This window comes from Polyodon spathula, chromosome 6 (assembly GCF_017654505.1).
Source record: "Polyodon spathula isolate WHYD16114869_AA chromosome 6, ASM1765450v1, whole genome shotgun sequence".
In the NCBI taxonomy this organism is placed as follows: domain Eukaryota; kingdom Metazoa; phylum Chordata; class Actinopteri; order Acipenseriformes; family Polyodontidae; genus Polyodon; species Polyodon spathula.
This window is the reverse complement of record NC_054539.1, coordinates 32093398-32108305: the sequence shown is the minus strand read 5'-3', so window position 1 is coordinate 32108305 and position 14908 is coordinate 32093398. Positions and strand designations below refer to the sequence as shown.

Genomic DNA, 14908 nt, shown 5'->3' with positions numbered 1-14908 from the left:
AACTATATTTTTAAAGTGTCAGTGAGAAAACATTTTTGCATCTTCAGCAAATAATTACACACAATGAATGGTAAAGGTAGACAGTATTCTGCTAAGCTAAATAAGTAAATACACCAATTAGCAGTACAGTATGTGTTTTGATATCCAAAAACAAAGAATGCAACAATTAAAATATCAAATCAACATGATGGTTATACAATATATTGCACAGTTACTTTAGTCGTAATCAATGAGACACTATTTGGCAGGGAGGCCTTACTTTGCACTACTGCCAAATACTGCCAGGTGGCACTATTTGGCAGCGATACTATTTGACCTAACACCAGGACGTCTGGTCACCCTACTAAGGATGTGCTTTTAGTACATTTTTATGAACGTCTAAATGCTATGCAGGTGTCAGCGTTTAAACATTTAAACCATATCTACATACATACACTCTCTTTATATTGCATTCTGATGTACACCGACAGCCCTGGCTAGTATTTTCTAAACAAAGAAACCCTAAATAAGCAAATAACATTTTAACATTGCAAAGACTAGCACAAAGTAAAATAAAAAAATAAAAAAGAAACTTGCACACCAAAGTACATACTGAAATTAGGGCTGTCACTCAATTCAAATTTTTCAGTTAATTTATGGGCATTAGTTGATAACACAGTAGATTAAAATCAGTTTGAAAGCATTTGCATTATTATTTTTATCTTCGTAAATGCCTCTCTTTGTGTTTGCACTGCACTATGGAGATGTACCTGTGCTGGCCAAACCCCTTCCTTTTTATAATATCCACCCTTACTGTGGCACCAGAGCAGGTGGATACGTGGCGGACTGACTACTGAATACATTATAAAATATGCATTTGGTGAAATTTGTCCATTTATACGTCTACAATATTATTCAACGTTTAACCACTTAGACTTTATACTTTTAAACATTTAAAATTCCCATCCTTACACCCAACTTTAGTGATTCCGGAGATTACATTATTATTCATGTGAAATGTGTTTATTAATTCAAACTGAAAATGAACTTGGTACTGTATCAGTATCGGAGGCACAATTGCCTGGAATTAATAACTTTTTGATACAAGTACATATCTGAAATAATCTTTTGGATTCATTCTTGAACATGCAGTATGCAGTGCAGCATGTGAACTATTGACTGGAGTAACTTCCGAAGCACCCAGCACAAAGGAGGGGGGTAATAAGCCTCGGGCCGGTGGCCTTTAACTGAACCCGAAACAAAGGGTCTCTACAAGATCATAAATAGATCTGACCATCTGCTCAGGATTTATGGAGGAAACGAAAGCTGGAGACAGCAGAAGGAAGTCATGATTAGATCATGTGTTCATCCCATGCAGGGTGAGGCAACCCATGGTCCAAAATAATGTAATACAGTTGTAGAGGTAATGTATAGGTCTTTATGTGAAAGTCCTACAAGAACTGGCAAGTTGCGGCCAGAACTTTGAATTGTTTTCCAATTTGGTTCTGGAATTGGTTTCTGTGTCTAAAATGGCTCCATAAGAGAAGACAGCGTTAAGCTTTATACCTCTTGGTTGCAAGATGATTCTGTACCCTGCAATAAACATCAACGAAAGCTTTGTGTTCAAGACTCCTGCTAATAGGGAAAAGAGACATCTGCGAGTCAGTTTATATACGTGTCGAAAAGAACCATTTATGGCTCGGATACAAGCGTCTTTTCCCTGTAGTAACCACAGCATACCTCAGTTCATCTTTTACAAGGGTGGATCTTCAAGGGTGGATCTTTTTGGTGGATGTCTTCTTTCAGGGAACCAGGGTTACGGTAAGTAACCCAATTGTTCCCTTTCAATTCGAAGACGACCACCAACCAGTACTTTTGGGAAAGTATACCAGAGCCGTCGCTATAGTGCATGAGCGAATAGTATGCGAGAGACGCCTCACTACCACAAACTTGGTGGTGTGAACGTACAGCCCCAAGGACCCTTGTGCCTAATGAAGGCACAGAAGGATCTACAACATTAAGTCAGTAGAAGCTGCTGAATGTATGTGGCGTAGCCCAGCTGGCAGCTCGAAAGATAGCCCAGGACGCTGCCACACCTCTGGCAGTGTGCAGCCACCCTCCCAGGTGGCGGTAGGCCGGCATTACTGAACACAGTTGATACTCTGTCCACAATCCAGTGGGCTAGTTGCTGCTTTGAGAGGGCTTGACCCAGAGTCCTTTCATCATAGCAAATGAAGAACTGGTCAGACTGACACCACTTTTGAAAATACCTCCACTTGTAAGAAAACAGTGCTCTTGTGGAGGAAGCCCTAGCATTCTGCAGTGTACTAACAACCACATCTGAGAGCTCTAAGGCAAACAGATGGTCCAGTTCAGGGGCCAGATCCACAGCTGGAGTCTGCCCAGTTCTGGGTTCCAGAGGGTGCCTTCTGCCTGACTGAGGAGATCCTTATGCAGAGGGATCTCCCAGGGCTTCTCTTGCAGCAGCTGGCAAAGGTTCGAAAACCAGATTCTCCTGGGCCATCTAGGGACCACCAGGAGAACTGTTGCTTTTTCTCTCCTAACCTTCGAGGAAGGCAGGAAACAGCAGTTTCGGCTGGAAAATGTATAAAGCTCTTTGGGCCATTCGTTGGCTAGTGCACTGCTCGGAGCTCCAGCATATTTACATGCAGGGATGTCCAGCGGCCTGTCCAGGAAGCAGAATTTCTGATTCCAGGGAAGTGGCAAGCTGGCTTCCAGCAATTGCACAGGAACTCCAGAAAAGAGAGAGATAGAGAGATGTTTCACACAGGTTCAATCACAGCAACTGGACAAGGGTGTCTAGCCTGGACTGTGTGCAGTCACAGAACCGGGGCAGCAGTAGCCTACAGTCGAGTGGAGCAAACATCTACAGGTAGAGGGCATGGAGCCACCGAGGGCGTGGAGAACCGCATGCACCGAGCCGTTATGCTCACTGAATGCACCGAGCACCATGTGCACTGAGGCACCGTGTACACAGAGCACCGAGGCAATATGCGCACAGCGTGCACACCGAGTAACCGAAGTACTAAGGGCTGAGCATGCACCAAAGTACCTAAGCACTGGGGGCAGCTAATGCAGTGGTGTCTATCCAAACACATGTAGTCAACCACCTGGTCAGCACATAGCATGCACCTGGGAGAAACACGGAGCTAAACCGCGACAGGCATGTGTGCACCGTGCACAGAGCACCGTGTGCATGAGGCACAGAAGTACCAAGGGCTGAGCGTGCATCGAGGTACTGAAGCACCGGAGGGCAGCTAATTCAGTGGTGCCTTCCCTAACAGCGTGTAGTCAGCCACCTGGTCAGAGTGCAGCATGCACCAGGGGAGACACGCAGGCCGAAGCTGCGGTGGGTGAGAGCTCAGTTACTTTGAAAAAGAACAGAGCAGAAGGGAGAACACACTTTTTTTTTTCTTGGCTCAACGCACCAAGGTGGGTGGGCCGAGGCAGCTGGCGAGGTCTACTGGACAGTGGGGCAGTCTAAGCACAGCCCTGATTAAGGAACACACGGCTGACTGACTGCCTTAGTTTTTTTGGTTTTTTTTGCCAAATCTGTGAGAACGACAGCCGGCAGAGTCACTCAATGACGGGGCGTCAAGCCGAGCCAAGGTGGAGGAACGGTATTCTGTGAATTGAAGTGGACCACCCCACCTCACCTCACTCCCCCCCCAAAAAAATTAAAAAAATAAAAACATATTCTTTTTTATTTTCCAACAAAACATATTCTAATGTTATTTTAATATAACTGTGAACAAGACAGTATATCCAAACATTTTAATAAATCAGGTATATAATAAGATTAATCAATTTGATTAAATTACTCGATTTAGTTAATATTGAAACATAACAGCTTCAAATTAGTCACAAAACGCATTAATCATAGGCATCAATTGGCCTTTTTTAATGAATGATATCAAGTACAAAGGTTAGTATGAAAATGTTTCTATAAAAAAAACACGTCTATAACGGTACAAATGCCTTTGTTACAACTCAAAAGCGAAAACATCATTCTATGAACACACTTAAATTAACATCCCAAAATAAAAAAAATTGTTTATTTTATTTATTTATTATATAGACTGAATTTTTACCATCTGTTAGTTAAGGTGGAATTTTGTTAGGCGGACACACTCGGACAGGTTTGCTAAATGATTTAGTTCTATATCTGTTCTAGCATCATGGCTGACAGCGATTTAGGAATACTGTTTGTGCATTGTGAAGGTTTTTTTCAGACAAAAGCAATAGTTATATCATATGGAATAAATTATAACATTAATAGTGTTCAAATATATTGAAAAAAAATCTTGCTATATAGACAGACCATCGTAAATTGAGGCTTTTATGTATTTTGCCACTATCGCATTTACAATTGTGTAATTTACCTATAGAATAATTAAACAATTTTGATTCATAGTCAAATGAAACCTGCTGAATAATTGTACCTTAACCCAGCTTACACACAACGTTGCAGTAAGGTTATGGGTTGGTTGGGGCTAATGCAAAGTTGGGACAACGTTAGAGATGTACTTGGTCCAAAATAAATGTTGTGGCAACGTTGCTAAACTAAAAGGACCCTTAATAACGTTGCAGAAACGTCTAAATATCGACTAATACAAAATGTTGTGGTAAGGTTGTGGTTTGGTTGAGAAAAATGCAACGTTGTGACAACGTTAGATAATAAACACAAATGTTTGCCTATCCCAGCATAAACTATGGACAGCGGCTTTAATAAAACTTTGTTAGCAAACTAAGCCGATTATGAAAATAGCCTATACATGGACAAGCCAAGCTGCAAGAGTAAGTCAATCATTGTTTGAGCAATTTCACACGTAGATATATATTTTTTTTTTATAGACACACACACATATATATATGTGTGTGTCTATAAAAAAAAATATATATATATATATATGACACACATACACACACACACACACACACACACAATTATACTGGAGGTTTTAGTTTTTTTAGAGAAGTTTACAGGATTGAACTGCAATTTATATAAATTATAAATTATATATACATATATCACATATTTGTATTTAACAGCAGCATAAACATCGGATCAGACTTCAGCGTCAGCAACAAGTCATTATTCGTGTTCATTCAGTCACTTGTGTTCGAGTTTTGGGCAGAATAAACATTTTTATATTTGTCAGTCGGATAATAATGGATTTCATATCTGATTTGTACATGATTTGTATATGCATGAATATAACCAAAATGGTTAACAACATTTAAGAATAAACTGTGTTGTAGGAAATGTAACTAAATAAAAGCAAAATAAGTAAATCAAGACTGTCATTCTTATTGGTAGTTAAGACTGGAAAACCCGCAAGCTCCTTAGGGTGCTTAAATCAAGTGAAGGTGCTCAAGCAAAGTTCTCAGAAGGTGGTAGAGAGAGGAGAGACAAGAAAGTGCATCAAGTGATAAGAAAGATTAGACAGATAAAGAGATAAATGTTAGTATTAATGTAGTGTTAGATAAGTGTTGTGTTACTATGTTAGATAGGTGTTGTTGTAAGTCTTATTTTTTAGATAACTGTTAGATTAGGGTTACATTTGAGATAAATTACGACAGAAGACATCATCGTCACAGTTTACACACGTTTTTGGTACATATACAGTACATAAAAGTAAAACTGTTACTATTTTGTGAAATGTTAATATTAATGCCTTTACATTTACACTAATCATAGATGTTCTCTTTTTTTAATTATTTGAAATGTTAATATTAACTACTTTACATTAATATTATGGACATTCTTATTTTATTCATATATATTTTAAACAAAATTCTGTTCTTTTCTGTCAGTAAGCTATATTTTTTTGGAGGGGGGTATATTTTCAGTTACGATACAGGCATGGGTCTTGAGCAGAATCTGCCGAATGTTCCAATGGTTTTCGATACTCAGACAATCTGACGTACCTACATTTTAGCGAATGCCGTGGGATGATTGCGTACCGAATTTGTGTTTATGAACGGTCGCTGCCTGTTTGTGTTACGTGCTGTTGAATGCCCGTTATTTGAATTTGAGAGTAAACTATCGTGTGTGTGTGAGCTAGGTATCTGTTGTTGTTTCGTGCTTCCTGTTGATCATGACACGTAGCTGCTGTGCGGTGTGACTGGAGGATTGAGTATGCAAATACTGTACCCCGCAGCCAATGAACGGGGAGGTGGGGCGTACTTAAGGGGCGACTTGCCGCTGTTTGGGGGTGCGAGTACTGAAGTGCGAGAGAGAAATCGACAGAGAGGGCGTGTAAAAGTCAATTTTCTAAGAGAGCAAAACAATAAACAATAAACGGTAGTTCTAACTGCCATTAAACCTGTAATTCTTTCCTGACTCCCTTACCGCCGCTGAGGACCCACATGCGCCGCTACAATATGATGAAATGACGTACGCCCTAATTCCCATTACAACAGGGCCTTTGCTTCTAAACAAATGACAATAGAGCCTCTGTATAAATTGTGCCTTTTCACAAGCATTATGTACATCTATAGACATGTAATTCTAGTTGGACTACAAATTTGATAGGTTAGTTAACAATTAAAAATAAATATGGTTGGGTATTATGGCGCCATGTACTTGTAATATATATATTTTTTTTTATTCTTTTTTTTTCACAGGAAATAAAATGGAAATAAGTGAAACAAATATCAATTATTAACAAGTAATAACACTAATAACAACTATTTAGACAGAACCTTTTGTACAGCAGACCCTAATTTGCATATTGCACAGTATAATAACATTTGTTTAGCATCAGTATATAGGCTCCATAAAATTACTGTGTAAACATATTTTCCGTATTTCAATATTTATTCAGTTTTGTATGTTCTGATCATCAAGACACAGCAGACCATGAAGACTACATTGATGACAACGATATTGTGTCAACCTCAATCTCCACGCCTCCATGTCCAACCACCTGAGTTAGGGGGACATAACAGCACTACTGAAGCCCCAGCTGCCAATCCCCTTGATCAACAAGACCTAGACAGTGATGAATGTTGGAACATAATTGACCAACATTCCACATTGTCATCTGATATTGAACCTGCGGAAGATTCCCTAGCTGTTGACTTGACAAGATGGGCTGCCACCTATCAAATAATGCACAATGCTGTTGAATCTCCTTGACATTCTTAAGAAGTCTAGATACACTGATCTGCCGAATAATGTCCAGGACACTTTGAGACAAGGCATATTTTTTAATTATGCAACAATAGTAATCTCCGCAAAGGTATAATAGTTTACATGTTAATTTCTTTAAATTTAAGGGAAAATTAAAAATCCTGTTTTATCTTAGTGTCCAGAGCATTATGGAGCGATATGGTCACCCTAATCTATGGTATAATGTGTTAAAATGTTTACTGACTGAAGCAAAAAATCTTTCTGATTGGCAGGGGCAAATATGAAACCAATTCACAACCAGAAACATCAAAGCCAGAGATTTGTATCTCCTCCAGCTAAGTCACCAGGTCAATGGCAGAACCCAACAAAAACTCCTGGTTAGAAGTGTACTACACTGTGCATCAAAAAACAATGTGTACATGATTCATAGTCAATCTACTAATGCTGATGTATTTATGATCTACTTTTTTAATGTTTTAGGATGTAAACTTAAATTGTAACATATTTTTCTCAGATTTCCAAATGGAAGTTTTGGTTAAGCTGGACGCGATACAAAAAGAACAGCGAGAGCTGCGGGCACTAATGCGACAATGTTGCGGCTCAAGGGGAAGTTCTGCCAGATCTGCTGACAAGTGTAGCAGAATTGGACAGTCTTGGTGACAAGCTACAGGACAAAAACTACACCAGTTTGGCAATTATTCTAATTAGTAAATGGAATCTAATTGAAAAACCTAAAAAAGTTCATACCACAAAATAAGCTTTTTATAATTAAAACACAGATTGCCTGTAAACCACTGGTTTACATTTAAGAAAAAAAGAAAAAAAAAAAAAACACTCTCCCGGATAGCAGGGGTTTGACATCTTTTGACACTGTATTATTTGAAAAGCAAATTGCTGTCAGTCCAGAATGATTTCGATTACTTTCATCCCTCACCACTCCTTTCTATAATAATATGAAGCTTCTTTGTTTCATTTTTATATTTAATATTCTGAAATGTAGTGTTTTTTTACAGTTAACATACTTCAGTGCCTTTGGAGGCCATAACCTTGGAGACTATCAGGAGGGTCACTGCAAAATGGGAACCAATAAGCTGTGGTCGATATACAGTCTCTGGGGAAAGAAAGGCAAGATGGCTTTCATAGAGCATCCAGTCTGCCGTGTTGTGATCAGTAAGTATATATAGACTAGTTATAAAACTGCACACATCTTGTCACTTAAAGTATAGGTTAGATTAAATTATCATTTAGCTTCATTTGCCGGTTTATTTGTTTAAAAAATGTACAGATGCACAGACTATAAGTAAAGATACCTATCTTTTGAAAGAAAACTAGCAATGCAAGGATACTGTGCAAACCCAGCCAAGTCTACAGCAGGAGGAATAGATCAAGAGTTATATAGGTGTAGTATAAACAGGCGAGTTGTGAAGAAATGGCAGAAGATAGTATAAGACTGAATAGTCCCGAGATATTCTGGCAGCTGGTTCCACCAGAGGTGAAAAGAAGAAATGAGCATGAGTGAATGGAGAGTAGTTATTGTAGTTATCTAATTTAGATTGTCATAAGACACTTTTTCACGATTACTAATTGGTACTGAAAAATGGAATAGGCAGGAAATGTCATCATGCAATGAACAAGTTCTAACAGGTTCCTTTCTGTTTTAAGTTATGCCCATCAGCTTACAGCATGATAAAGGGGGAACTTAGAAATATTACTATTTGGAATAACTTAAAGGGTTTGCCTAGGTGGACTACTATTTACTATACATACAAACTGCTTCAGAAGGAAATTCCTTTCGGTAATCAGGGCAGTTTCTAAACAAAACAATGAAAAGTTGATTATCTGTGAAAAGGTGGGGAACCTTATGCTGATGCAGTGGGCTTCATTTATTGCACACAATCAAAAGACAGGATATCTAACACATTTCATCACCTTTAATAGTAATACTGTAGTTTAATAGTACAAAGCAGCTGAAAAAAATTCCTAGTATCTATTAATCACGTCACACTAATGATCCAAGCTGAAACTGCAATATAAGAAAATATACAGAACAAATACCATGTCATTAAATGGTAAAAAATGTAATATCTTTTTAAAAAAACAGACTCTATGAAGTAACCATTTAATAAATATTGAGATATGCTATGTTTTCATACAGGAAGGGCCTGGTTTGCAGAGGTACAGAGGTAGAGACAGAGCAAGATGGAAAGTGGAAATCAAAGACAGAAGATGCAGGTTCTTATGCAGAAAAGGGACAAGATTTGCATAAGTAATCAGCAATAAAACTGAATTTTAGAATTTGATATTAGTGACTTGCTACTGTGTAATGTAACTACTTGTGTAAAAATAAATTACAAAAACATTAAGAATTTCTTCACAAAAAAGTTTTTTTTTTTTTTTTTTAAAGTAAAAGATTCCACCCTGAATATCACCATGAGTCTCTGCATTCACTTCCAATGATATTAGATCAAACATTGTGTAAGGATGTTTGCCTATGTATTTCCCTGACCTTGTAGCTCGTTAGCTTAGCATGTGGCCCGAAACACCCACGTAGGGAGTGACTGACTTTTCATAACTCAGACTGCAACTCTGACCTCAGAACAGATTAACACTATTGTTTTCGCATAAACTGTTTTGAGCCTATGTACAAACCATGTAATTTTGTTAAAAGTGACATGCTATAATTTTAGGTAAGCGTCACAGAACTCATTATGTTTCCCACTTAAACGGTAAAGAAACAACTGAAACTGTCTGTAATCATTGTGTGATTTGCCTATGTTTAATGTAAGCAATGAATCAGCGCATAAACGATCCCATAAACCAACTGAACATTCCTATAGTTCAAGTCTTTTGCACAATATTTGTACATATTACTTAAGTAAAATGTTTGAAGAACTTGTTCAATTCTCAGTTTGTGTGCACCAAATAGAGTGTAAACAGTTTTGTAACCCATGTTTCTTTAAGAAAAAACTTATTTTACTCTAAACTGAACACATGCGTATCATGGTTTGTCTGTATGATTTCTAGCACTTCAAAACGTTAAACAGCTGTGTTCGTTTTGAATAGTTTCGATTCAACTCTATACAACGTTATTTTGTTTCCTGTTATAAAACTGAACAAGTCATTTTTCACTGCAGACTCTTATTAACTTCAACAAGCTGCATTATTCACGTTTTACGTTCCTTACGAGTGTTAAGCTTATTCAAAATTATTAAAACTGTCATACCTTAACAAACGTTGTCCCCGTTTCCAAAACTTTCAAATAGAAAAACAAAGTTAGGACTTTAAACAGATCCGCCCATGCGCACTCGGTAGAAGTTGGACTTCCTGTGACATTCACTCTCTTATCAGTCGCACAGTGCTTTTGCCGACGTGTCTGCTTTTATAGTAAATGTGTGTAAGCTAGTGTTTCCTGCGTTTAAAGGACTTGCCGGTGGAGTGTGTTTTTTGTTTTTTGTTTTTTGTTATTTGTCTAAGTAATAGACCTGGACCGTCTTGACATACCGTAGGCTACTAAAGATATTGAAAACAGGGAGATTTAATAGGGCGCATCTTTAAACAATGAAAGTAAATATAGCTAAGTAAAGTAGTCTTTTTTTAGGGTAGCTAATTGCTGATCTAGAAGACACAGCCAAAGGCTTCTGCAAATACTGCAGAGCCTCAGTAAGATGCTAAAACACATACCTGTCAACTCGTACGGTTTTACCGTATTTCTTACGGCCGAAAGATGAAAATCTTATGAGCAAATCAAAGCCTTATGTTCATTATGGACAATAATTATGAAGTTGTAATATTAAATTATGTTATAATGTTATCAATGTTAATAATAACGAACACAACACGTGATGAGAAAGCTTTTTTCCTGCAGATTTCAGTTACTAAACAGGGAGAAGTTTTGTATTTTTTATTTCATATTTTTTGATACTATGAGTCAGAGACGAAGGTTTAAAAGCATTTCTTAAGGGTTTGAAAACTCTGGTATACAAACGGGGCTCAAAAAGGTTGACAGGTATGAAAACAACGAAACCTTAACAATGTTGCACCAGATTCTGCCTTGAATAAAATAAACTGCTTCCAAGTAGCACCTGTGGTTGGAGCTTAACGACAAAAAGGGAAGAGCAGATTTGAAACTAGCGTTTCTAGTGGCAAATCACACCACCATTTCCACTGGGGATTGCTTGTCTGAGATCATCACAGACATTGCAAATCAGTGGTAGTTCAAACTTTTTAGGCCCTGTACCCACTTCCAAATAATCTAGTCTACTGCGTACCCCCATCTGATTGAGGTTTATTCAACAAGAAAATAAAATGTGCATTTGAATCACAGACAAATGCTCATGTGTTTATACATATACTGTTCAGTCCTGCCTATTCAGTGAGTATTTCGGTTTAACCCTAATACTGAGATAAGCTTCCGTGGGATGGGTGAAATCGGGTAAAAACAGGTAAAACCCTAAAATCAGAACCCCTACTCATTTGCAATATTTATTGTTCAAAACATAACCTATAGATGAAATTTAAAGGACAAAAAACACTAATCATATTACCAGTCTGTTTCACCACTTTCCAAAGAAAATGGCTGTGAACTCACAATACTTTTATCAAATAGTCAGTACATAGCACTGTCCTGTAGCAAAGGTAATTCAAACAAATTATTGTTTATCAAACTGAACATTTTTCAAAACTATGTATCTTTTGTTTTCAATAATGTATGCTGTCAGTGGGTAATAATCATGCAAATCAGAAGGCTTGTACACTGCTGATTGCTATAGAGGCATGAGGAGATATGCAGACTTGTGACTGTCATATTGTGACTCAGCTTTGCTGTAGGAAGAGATATGGTGGTATGTTTTGCAAGACTATATTGTCACTTCTGCAAAGTACCGTTTAACCATTTAACGTCATTAGCACTGCATACATTCTCTGATAATAAATACATAACTTCATATTTTTTTTACAGATTGACATTGATGAAGAGGTACAGTACTAGATACTTCAATTGAGACTAGCAAATTCACCACCATCTCTGACAAGAAATCCATGTCAACACCAACAGTAACTGAAAAACTGATCTCATTCTCCAAGAAGCCAGAGTCTGACAACAATTTGTACCCCTGTTGATATTGGTGTCTTCTTGACAGTGTTAAACACGGATTGATGAAATTGTCTACTTGCATTAGACGAATAAAATAGTAATATTTTGCCTCAAATATAATCACAAATACTTCTGAAAAAATAAACACATAGGCCTATCAGCCAACCTTAATTCTCTGCAAACTCCTACATCACACCCCAATATTCCATAACAGACTTGCCTGGTAAAAAAAAAATTAAAAAAAAAAAACGCTTGGAATTAAGCTAATTTTCCAAAGTTGTGGTAATAAGTACATAACGTAAGGTATATAGAATAGGCCATCAAAACATAAGTCAGGTTGTTCAAAACGAAAAGAGCAGAATAGACAGCTAGAAATTTCCCAAAAAGAAGGAAAAAAATGCTAAAAAAAACAGTAAATGGTTTAAAAGTGGGCCGACAACAGCAGATGGAAGTATAGTGCAGCAACGGAACTGCCAACCTCCTCTTCACATGAAAAATAAACAACAGTTGAGCCAGAGGAAACACCCGAATCAGAGACATCGGATTTTGGAAATATACATCAACAGCAAATACAAGGTACTGAATCGTGTATTGTAAACCCGGTACCCAGTGAGGCACCTTTCTGTGATTTATGATCCAGCTACTTGGCCTGACTTTTATACCAAAGAACTAAGAGTTGAAATCATGAAACATAAATCTGTGCAGCTAAATAAACAGACGTTGAATTCCCCCAAAATCACACACGATTTGTATTCATTTTTGGAACAAAACTTCAATTAGAATTTTAAAGTTTTTTCTTTTTTTCAGGGCCGAAATAATTCAGTGTAATTCATGTGTTAAAAGAGCACAACTGTCTCTTGGCTGTTCCGGCAGTACGTCATAATGGAAAGATGTTATAGTGCCTATTACTACAATGCAGCTTGTATTGAGAAATACAGGTTTGGAATCGAATAAAGGAAATGATTATGTAATACAGTTCATGTGCAGTCATCTTTTGGTGAGTTGCATTTTCAGAATCATATCATTATGTACAGTATTACAACACTATGTTAAAATATTGCCCTTAATCCACAAAACCAATGAAACACATCCTATGTAGCCTATATTTGACATTTTATTTGTAGTGTTCTGTAGAACATGGGCAATCGTTTATCCCGGAAAAAATTTAATACAGTACCGTCCTGAAAGCAGATACATGCGTTAATCATGTTTCTCATACAGCACTACTTGTGGTCTACTCTATACATATTGTGATATAGACAGACACCCCCTGGTTTCCATAAGCGGTAAACTTAACACTTGTTGAGACACTTAGGAAAGTTAGCACCATTCAGTAGGAATATGGTTTTTATATCAAGTCCTCCCTCGCGGTATTAGGGGAGATAATCTGAATACATTTTCATGGATTAATTGTATATAAATGACTCATTTCATTTCGTGTGCAAAGTCTTTCGCCGCTGGTTAGTGAATATAGCAGGTGTACAAAGCACGCAGTATTACTGTGTGGTAAACTGGTTACCACTGTTTAGTGCATGAGGACCTTACAATTTTATGTATTTTAATTTAATATAATGAATGTATTACATTATATTGATGAATTTTGCATTACAAAAAACATATTGTAGCGTTCTGTGCTATGGGGGTGAGACAGACTCGGGGGAGACCAGATGAGGTTCCACGTACTTTTATTTTTAATAACACAACGAAACCCTGTTTGAGCCGGGGTTCACGCCAAAATAATAAATAGCTGTCTCTCTCTCTTTTACACCGCAGACACACTGGGGATCACACACTGCTTCATTGATAAGCACTCTCTCAGCCAGTTCTCCGTCTCTCGCAGTCTCTCTCCCGTCAGACATTCACACGCCTTCTCCCGCTAGCGGTTCCCTTCCCCCTCCTACTTATAGCCTCCGGGGGAACCGCCCACTGCACACACACACACACACACACACACACACACACACACACACACACACACACACCGAACCTTAACAGGAGGTAACAAACAAGACAAACACAACGTCTAGGATGCTGCCATCGCCAGGGTCGTTACATAGCCCCCCCCCCCCCCTCCCCCTTAGTCAAAATCTCGGAAACGACCCGGGAGGCGATGATGTCTTTGTGGGCGGGAGCCCTGTGTGGAGGACGGGCTCCTGTCAGACACAGGGGACAGGGAAACTGAATCGTCGGGAGAGGAACCCTCAGCCCTGGGGGTGCTAGGACTGTTAGGGCAGAGTGGATCAGGAGGGGGCAGAAGAGGACTGTCAGGAGCTTCTAGGTCGGAGGGTGCTGGGTGTTGTCCCAGGTAGGGGGCCAGCCCATCCCGCTGCAGCACTACCTTGCGTCCTCTGTGAGGTAGCTGCACCCGGTAGGCCATGTCCCCGATCCTCTCCAGGACATGGCAAGGACCAAGCCAGTGACTGTCCAATTTGGGGCAATGGCCCCGCTGTCTCTTGGGGCTGAAGACTCAAAGTTGCGCCCTTGGTCGGATTGAGGGACCCCGAACCGGCTGACCGCCTACTGGTCTGGCAAAGCGTACGCCTCTGGCCACTTAGTGAAGTAATCGAGGGCCACCAGAACGAACCGGTTCCCCCTCTCGGAGCGTGGAAAGGGGCCTAGTACGTCTACGGCAACCCTCTCCATAGGCCCCCTGACCTGATACTGCTGGAGTGGGGCGT

The 14908-nt window shown here is 38.8% G+C and overlaps 1 protein-coding gene across 2 annotated transcripts in view; it reads right to left on the bottom strand.

Moving 5' to 3' along the window:
• The window catches only part of tmem63a (transmembrane protein 63A), a 61118-nt gene extending 50645 nt beyond the window's left edge, over positions 1-10473 (bottom strand). The window contains exons 1-2 of one of the 2 annotated variants that reach the window (XM_041252749.1): positions 10362-10473; positions 9875-9876 (exon numbers count right to left, since the gene is read on the bottom strand). The gene's annotated coding sequence lies outside the window, so the exon portion shown is untranslated. The remainder of the gene's footprint in view (positions 1-9874; positions 9877-10361) is intronic. The other variant, XM_041252748.1, reaches the window with a different exon arrangement.
• Positions 10474-14908: the final 4435 nt, after the last annotated feature.